General features: G+C 45.2%; 1 protein-coding gene across 1 annotated transcript in view; it reads left to right on the forward strand.

The window, feature by feature from the left end:
- LOC144483802 (uncharacterized) overlaps positions 1-7465 on the forward strand; it is a 186477-nt gene that overhangs the window by 160082 nt on the left and 18930 nt on the right. The gene's annotated exons all lie outside the window — the stretch shown is intronic.

Here is a 7465-nt window from a genome sequence, read left to right on the forward strand (position 1 = left end):
TTCATATGTGGGACACAGGTGCCGCTGACTGGCCAGCATTTATTACCCATCCCTAGTTGCCCTTGTTCAGAGGGCAGCTGAGAGTCAACCACATTGCTGTGGCCCTGGAGTCACATGTAGACCAGACCGGGTAAAGACAGCAGATTTCCTTCCCTAAAGGACATTAGCGAACCAGATGGGTTTTTCTGACAATGGTTTCATGGTCATCACTCGATTCTTAATTCCAGATGTTTTGAATTGAATTCAAATTCCACCATCTGCCATGGCAGTATTCGAATCTGGGTCCCCAGAAAATTTGCTGAGTTTCTGCATTAACATCTAGCGATAATACCACGAGGCCATTGTCTCCCCACTTCTCTCTCCCACTTCCTCTGACAGGCCCTGACTCACTCTCATTTTCTGATCACCCTCTTTGGGGGAAACTCATTCCTTTCTATAATTTCCCCTCATCTCTCCCAGTGATGACCCTCAGTCCATCTCCCAATTCATTGACTGTTAAAAACCCAAATAATCTTTGTTTATTGTTTAACATGGGAATGGAGATGAATGTAATGCTGAGAGCGGCAGCAATCTGTGTGGTTGTTCTTGATGCTGTCAGAGTGAGTTCACCCTCACAGACAGGAAGAATATTCACGGTGATAACATCTCAAACTGATGTCGCCTGTTTCACTCTCAGGAAATACAACTTCCTGTTTCTCTGCTGCCGGTTGCAAACCGCGCATCTCACTTCTGGGCAAAAAATAAATCCAGGGGCCACAATCTGGTGAGAACATGTATCAGTGCGGCCTATATCCATCCACAGAGACAGGGCAGAGTCACACAGGATCACATTGCAGTGACATTTACAAATGAGTCTGTTATTTCTGTTCAGAGTCTCCATTCCCGGATATAACGAGCTGTATTTGTGGATCAGTCACTGAGTTCCCTCTGCTCCCCATAGCTGGGAACTGATAGCCTGCTCCCTTATATTGTATATCATTCTCTCTGTATTGCTTGTTTCCTCTGTTTCTCAGCTTTTATCTCTGACCACCTCATCTTTCTGTTTTTTAAAATCTCTCTCAATGTTTCTGTCTTTCTGTCTCTCCTCTGTATCTCTCTCAGTCTCTGTGTGTTCCTATTTAACCGAGATGTTCAGCATCATGAAGGGTTTCTGATTGATTATAGAAGGAAAAACAGGGAAAAAAGCAGAAAAACTCAGCAAGTCAGAGAGAAACAGTTAACATTTTGAGTCCATATGATTCTTCAGGGCAGGAAAAACATGGGCTTTTCTGTCTTAGATCAGGGTACGTGATGGGGAGGTTTAATAGAGATGTTTAAAATGACAAACGATTTATGATAGTGTCAATGGAGAGGAACTGTTTCCCAGAAGCAGGAGGGTCTGTCGATGGGGAGAAACTTTCCCAGGTGCAGAAGGGTCTGTCGATGGGGAGAAACTTTCCCAGGTGCAGAAGGGTCTTTCGATGGAGAGAATCTATTTCCCAGGTATTGGAGGGTCTGTCGATAGGAAGAAACTGTTTCCCAGGTGCAGGAGAGTCTGTTCACAGAGGGGATACAGAGATTTAACATAATTGACAACTTAACTGGAGAGGGTGATGAGGATGATTTTTTACACAATAATTTGATGCAATCTGGAATGTACAAACTGACAGGTGCGAGAAGCAGATTTCAAGTAAAGTTTATTGGTCACAAGTAAGGCTTACATTAACACTGCAATGAAGTTCTGTGAAATTCCCCGTGTCACCACAGTCCGGCACCTGTTTGGGTCAATGCATCTAACTAGCACGTCTTTCAGAATGTGGGAGGAAACCGGAGCACCCGGAAGAAACACACGCAGACACGGGGAGAACGTGCAAACTCCACACAGTGACTCAAGCCGGGAATTGAACCCGGCGCTGTGAAGCAGCAGTGCTAACCACTCTGCCGCCGTGCTGCCCAGCCACCGTGCTGCCCAATTTAATAGTAAATTTCAAAGAGAATTGGATAAATACTTGCAGAGGGAATTTGGCAGAACGATGGTAAATGGGATTAATTGACAGTTCACTCGTCTTTGTGACATTCTGAATGTTTCTCTCCTGAGGTTTTAACATTTGATCTTTTCACAATGTGTCTCAAACAGAAGATCAAAACATTGGGTTTGATGAGCTGTCAGATCTGTTTCCCATGTGACTGTAACTCAAGAATTGCAGATAAGCATGAGAAGGAACTGATTATTTTCAGTTCCTCGAACAGGTACACCTCAATATCAGAAATCTCTGGAGTTCCCCATGTCCTCATTATTCTCCCCTTGAGCATAACAGCTCTCAGTCAAGTAGAGTCAGTAACACATGTCTCTGCCATGATGTTTGCATTCCTATTTTACCACTCACCTCCCAGTGACACTCAGCATAACACACAAACCTCAAACTATCATTGCCCCCTTACATCTTGTCCTCCTCTTACAAGCAAATATTTGTTGGGCCTCTTGTCTCCCTTAATGTCAGGTTACCTGCAGTTAAAATGACCTCAGAGACACTGGAACCGATCTTTGTGATTATCATTGTTACACCAGATTCCAATCAGCCCCAGGACCTGCAGTTGTAAAATGCAGTAACATTTTAATATCAGGCATGTTATTGTCAAATAGTAAGTGGCAGAGTGACAAATAACAGAATTGGAATATATTATATCAATAGACCATGACTCACTCGCTATCAAATGAGACCCAAACTTTGGTTATGGTGCACGAGATATTGACTGCATTATCATTACATTGGATCCCCGGGCCTAGAATACCCGACGCTAAAATGCCACCCTGACTACCTTCCATGGGAGTTCACCTCTGTTAGCCTGACAGCAGTTTACATCCCACCCCACGCAGGCGTGAAGACGGCATTGGATGAAATATACACCACCACAAATAGCCTTGAGACGAGGCCTTGTCCTGAGGCCTTGCTCATCGTAGCCGAAACTTCAATCAGGCCAAGCTCAAGGGTGTTCTACCAAGGTACCTGCAACACATCTCCTGTTCCATCAGAGGCCCAAACATCCTAGACCACTGCTATACAAATATCAAAAATGCCCACACCTTGGAAAATCATGTCTGTGCTCCTGCTCCCAGCTTAAAAGCAAAAACTGAAATGGGAGAATCTGCCAGAGAAAGTCGTGCAATATTGGTCTGAGGAATCGGATGATCTCCTACTAGACTGCTTAGAGTCAGTAGATTAGTCAGTATTTAAAAACTCTGCGACCAGCCTGAACGAGTACTCCACTACAGTAACTGACTCATTAGTAAGCGTGTAGAAGACTGCGTGCCAAAGAAGCAAATCCATGTGTTTCCCAACCAGAAACCATGGATGAACAGGGATATCCACTGTCTGCTGAAGTTTAGATCTGAGACGTTCATGTCAGGCGACACTGACCTATACAAGACAGCCAGATATGATCTATGAAGATCCATCAAAGATGCCAAAAGACAGTACCGGATCAAGCTAGAATCCCAGGCTATCCACATGGATTCCCGTCGACTATGGCAAGGTCTGCAAGACATAAAAGGCTACGAGATTAAGGCAGGTAAAATCACCGGCTCCAATGCACCCCTCCCCACTGAGCTCAACACATTCTATGCCCGTTGTGAGCAAGAGGTCAGCGAGAGCACACCCTCCATCCCAGAAGCCTCGAATGATTCTGTATGTTAGGTCACCAGTGCAGACATCAGAGTAGCCTTCTCAAAAGTCAACCCATGGAAAGCAACTGGCCCAGACGGGGTACCCCAATGAGCACTGAGGTCCTGCGTGGATCAGCTGGCAAGGGTATTCACAGACATCTTCAACCTCTCATTACAACAATCTAAGGTCCCTACCTGCTTCAAGAAGAGGACCATCATCCCGATACCAAAGAAAAGCCAGGGCAGCGTGCCTTAATGACTATCATCCGGTGGCTCTGACAAACCATCTTTTTGTGATTCATGCACAAGGACACCCAGGTCCCTTTGCGCAGCAGCATGCTGCAATTTATTACCATTTAAATGCATGGTTGGGGACCCCGCGCACCCCCGACATTCTCTCTTCCACCTTCTTCCATCGGGAGGGGGATGCAGAGGTCTTGGGGTCGCGTGCCGACCGACTCGAGAGCAGCTTCTTCCCGTGCTGCTGTCGGACTTTTGGGTGGGCCTATCTTGCATTGGGTTGGTCTTTCTCTGCACCCGAGCTGTGGCTGTGGCACTGCATTCTGCGCTCTCTCATTTCCTTCTCTATGAACGGTATGTTTTGTCTTTATAGCGCAGAAGAAACAATACTTTTCATTGTATGCTAAAACATGTGACAATAAAAAAAAATAGTCCATTTTGCTGTTATTCCTACCAAAATGGATGACCTCACATTTACCAACATTGTACTCGATTTCTGTTGGCAAAATAGGTTGCATGCTTACTTTTTAATTATACAATGTTCAGAGCACTAAATTTGACACACAGAATCATAGAATCCCTATAGTGCAGAAGGAGGCCATTCGGCCCATCAAGCCTGCACCGACAACGATCCCATCCAGGCCCTATTCCTGTAATCTCATGCCCCAACATGAAAGGGGCAATTTATCATGGCTAATCCACCTAACCTGCACATCTTTGGACTGTGGGAGGAAACCCACGCAGACACGGGGAGAATGTGCAAACTCCACACAGTAACCTGAGGCTGGAATTGAACCCAGGTCCCTGGCGCTGTGAGGCAGCAGTGCTGACCACATGTGACCAATAACCAAGGACATGGCAGACATGACCAGTGTGTGAATTGCTGATGAATGGTCTTGTCCCTGTTGTTCCAATCTGTGTCCACAAAGGTACAATCCAATGGCAGAGCCATTGCCCAGCATTCACTGCGGGAGCTGCTGCGCAGGCGCACTGTCAGGTTGTGATTGGAGCATGCGCGGTGCGGGTGCTGCCGCTTGACGGAAGAGCGAGGCGGTCGTGTGGCTTTCGCAACGGGTGAAATAAAACACCGAGTGTGGATGGGGAACAGAGCCGGTGGGTGGAGAGATTTCATTACCACCAGACTCGGCTCGCAAAGTTCGAGTAAAAATCTAACGGTCCCCCATTTGGACCGAGACGGTTGTTCTCTCGGTGTCGGGCCGGGCTCGCCGGCCGCCATCTTTATAAGGGGCAATGTTCCGGCAAGGACGCTGCCATCTTTATAAGGGGCAATGTTCCGGCAAGGACGCTGCCATCTTTATAGGGGGCAATACCAGCAGCAGGACAGAGCTTTATGCATTTCTATGTTAAAAGCAAAATTCTGTGAGTTCTAGAAATCTGAAATAAAAACCGAAAATGGTGGATTGCTAACCTGGACTGACAATAATGTATTTACAGGATACTCGGAGGAGAGAATTCACAATTCAAAACATTGTATCTAGATTCAGTCGATTCATCAAGATCGTTGACCTTTGAATGTGTAAAGAAGCTGTTCTGTCTGTGGGAAATGATTTCAGCTATCAATGTGTCTGGTATTTGGATATAAGACTGATAATTTCAAAACCAGGACTCTGCTTGACTGGAAATCATGACAAAGTACTGCAGATGCTGAAATCTGATGAAGGGTCATCCTGACTCGAAACGTTGGCTCTATTCTCTGTCCACAGATGCTGTCAGACCTGCTGAGAGTTTCCAGCAGTTTCTGCTTTTGTTGTGACTGGGAATCAATGTGGGTGAGCAGGCACTGAGGTCTTGGGGCTAACTGGACTTGCTGTCATAGAGTCACACAGCACAGAAAGAGGTCCTTCAGCCCATAAGTGAACAAGCAAGGAAAAGATGTTCCACAGCATCAGAATTGTCTATTTAGAATTTCTGTCCTGTACTTACGAGGATTCATTTTATAAACTCCTTTTACAGGCTATGAGAAAGGGAGGAATTCCAAACAAGAACATCAAACCAAACATGACATCCAACATCTACTCACTTGATTCATCAGCGCTTGAATATTGTGAACCTTTGAATGTGGAATGAGAAATGTTTCTCTGTTTCTGTCTGAGGATTTCAAACTGAAAGTTTTGAAACAATTGACTGGAAAAGCACCGAGTGAGAGTGTTCCAGTGAACTGACTGTGGAAAGAGCCTTAACCAGTTATACAGCCTGATAAAACATCACATCATTCACAGCAAGGAGAAACCATACAGTTTGGACAAGGTTTCAACTGATTGTCCAATCTGGAGAGTCACAAGGACACTGGCATCATGGAGAAACTGTGGAAATGTGGGGACTGTGGGAAGAGCTTCAATTACCCAAAGCTGAGAAAACGTTATCATTGTCACACTGGGGAGACACCATTCACCTGCTCTGTATGTGGGAAGCGATTCACTCAGTCATCCCATCTCACTGACCATCAACTTGTACACAGTGATCAGAGACCTTTTAAATGCTCTGATTGTGAGAAGAGGTTTAAAAGCAAGAAGCATCTGGTAGCACATCAGCTTGTCCACACTGGGGAGAGGCCGTTCCTCTGCTCTGTGTGTGGGAAGAGATTCAATCGGTCATCCCACCTTCTGACACATCAGCAAGTTCACACTGGGGAGAGACCATTCCTCTGCTCTGTGTGTGGTAAGGATTCATTCAGTCATCCCAACTTCTGAGACATCAGCGAGTTCACACTGGGGAGAGGCCATTCACCTGTTCTGTATGTCGGAACAGCTTTGCTCAGTCATCTACTCTTCAGAGACACCAACGAGTTCATACTGGAGAGAGGCCATTCACCTGCTCTGAGTGTGAGAAGGGATTCATTCAGTTATCCGACCTTCTGAGACACCAGCGAGTTCACAAATGATTGTAGAATTTGGAGTTTGTCATTGCTGCTTTTAGTGACATCCCGGACTGAACATGTGGCTGTGTAAGCTGAGGTGTGTAAGGAATGTGTCCCAGCCACACTCTTCCATGATTCAGTGGTCCTGGAGGGAGAACAGAAACTCCTTTACAACTGGGTTTAGAGTCAGGAAGAACAACGGTGAATATTGGAAATGTGATGTCAAGTCAGAGATTGGTGTTAAATTGGGATCTGTTCCAGACTGAGACTTTGAGAAGAAATAGAAATGTGGAATGAACATTTAAAATGTTTGTGATATTCCTGATCTATCATTGTCAGACAATAACAACACTCTACATTTATATTGTCTCTTTAACAGAGTAAATGTGAAAACTGACACTGTTTTCAGATGTTGTCACTGATGGGAATATGTTGATAAGAAATAAGAGGCCAAGCCTCTGGAGACACCAGAGGTAAGTGTGGGAATGGGAAGGGAAGATATTATAAGTGATTCTCTGACTCTGATTGAAGAGAGAAGAATAGGTTTAACGTTTAATGTTTATTTATTAGTTTCACAAGTAGGCTTACATTAACATTGCGATGAAGTTACTATGAAAATCCCCTAGTCGCCACATTCCTGCGCCTGTTTGGGTACACTGAGGGAGAATTTGGCATGGTCAATGCGAACCAGTACATCTTTTGAA

This window comes from Mustelus asterias, unplaced genomic scaffold, assembly GCF_964213995.1.
Source record: "Mustelus asterias unplaced genomic scaffold, sMusAst1.hap1.1 HAP1_SCAFFOLD_79, whole genome shotgun sequence".
NCBI lineage: Eukaryota > Metazoa > Chordata > Chondrichthyes > Carcharhiniformes > Triakidae > Mustelus > Mustelus asterias.